The sequence below is a fragment of the Nematolebias whitei genome, chromosome 10, assembly GCF_014905685.2.
Source record: "Nematolebias whitei isolate Nwh7 chromosome 10, NemWhi1, whole genome shotgun sequence".
NCBI classification, from domain to species: domain Eukaryota; kingdom Metazoa; phylum Chordata; class Actinopteri; order Cyprinodontiformes; family Rivulidae; genus Nematolebias; species Nematolebias whitei.
This window is the reverse complement of record NC_056507.1, coordinates 29,724,630-29,726,071: the sequence shown is the minus strand read 5'-3', so window position 1 is coordinate 29,726,071 and position 1,442 is coordinate 29,724,630.

The following is a 1,442-nucleotide window of genomic DNA, read 5'->3' as shown; positions in this document are numbered from 1 at the left end:
CAATTACTGTTCAATAAACTGACTGTCCTAAAATTGCCTGATGTGGTTGTTTGTAGTAAAGGTTGCACCCGCCACCGTTTCTGCTTTTCAAGGTCCAGTAGCTATTTGACAGAACACAAAGCAGGTGACGCTGTGTGTGAACACTGAACAGCAGGGCAGCGTTCTGAAGAGACCGAGGACGACGTCCGTGACTCCTGGAGGGCACGTCTGACTCTGCCAGGATGATTGGCTACTTATCAGGAGCCACCGGGTGTCAGTGTGGGGCCGCAGTAGAGTCTGCGGTCCTCCTCAGAGTGGATGAGAGGCAGCAGGCACTACAGGTGTCGGATCGTTTTAAGAGATGCTGCAGTAAATCGTGCTACGATCCGTTTGTTTTCCCAGTAAGGTAAATATTTTTTTTCATGCAGCTGTTGGAGAATTAATTATCGCCCGCTGCCAAAAGCAAAAGGATGATGACGTGTCTGTGCGTGTGTGTCTGTTAGCAAAATGTTTCATGAACCACTGGACGGGTTTCAGCGAAGCTTTCAGAAAACGAATGAGCTTTTGGAGTCGAGCCAGTTTAAGATGGTGGCCGCAGCCAGCTGACATGAGCAAACAAAACGGACTAAAACTCAGTGAATTGGACAGACATGAGCTCCATTTTGGTGAGGTAGTAGCTGAGAGTCATCTTCTGCAAATGCTCCAAATGCTAATCTTCCAAAATCACTTACAAGTTTTAACCAAAGCTGTCATAACTTAATCTCTTCTCTGACATGAAAGGCAATATGCTTTCCAAATTATCATTATTATTATTACTATTATTATTATTAGGGGTGCACTGATAGCAGTTTTAAGGCCGATCTCCGATCACTATAAAGCCTGACCTGCCGATACAGATTTTGTTTTATAAACGTCACTGTCAGGAGTTATAACAATGCACCTTCAATTTTCCAATATTGTTTTATGAAAAACACCCTTGAACAATATCCTCGAAACAATACAAGATTGTTTTAACTGGCCATGAGGTAGTGCTCTGAAATATAATTGAAGTTCAGAAAATTGTTGCTAAAACTACAAAAAATCTGTAAAATCAGTTTCTCATTCAGCATCGGCCGATCTCCCAAAATTAAGGAAATCGGGGCCGATTTATCGGTGCATTCCTAATTATTATCAATATTTCGATATTCCTTGAAGGAATCTTCAAGGAATGCTAGACTTTTAATTCACAGATGTTTTTGCTTCTGGAGATTTCTGTGGTTCTTGATAAATGAAGTCTAAGCCTTTCACACGTATAAACTTAAAAGATATTTCACACCAAATGTTGCTGTGACTTCACTTTACATTCCCTAAAATGGGTTTGTTCATTATATATAAAGTTATATTTTATCTTTATATATATATACACATATACATATATATATGTGTATATTTACACACATATATATATATATATATATATATAT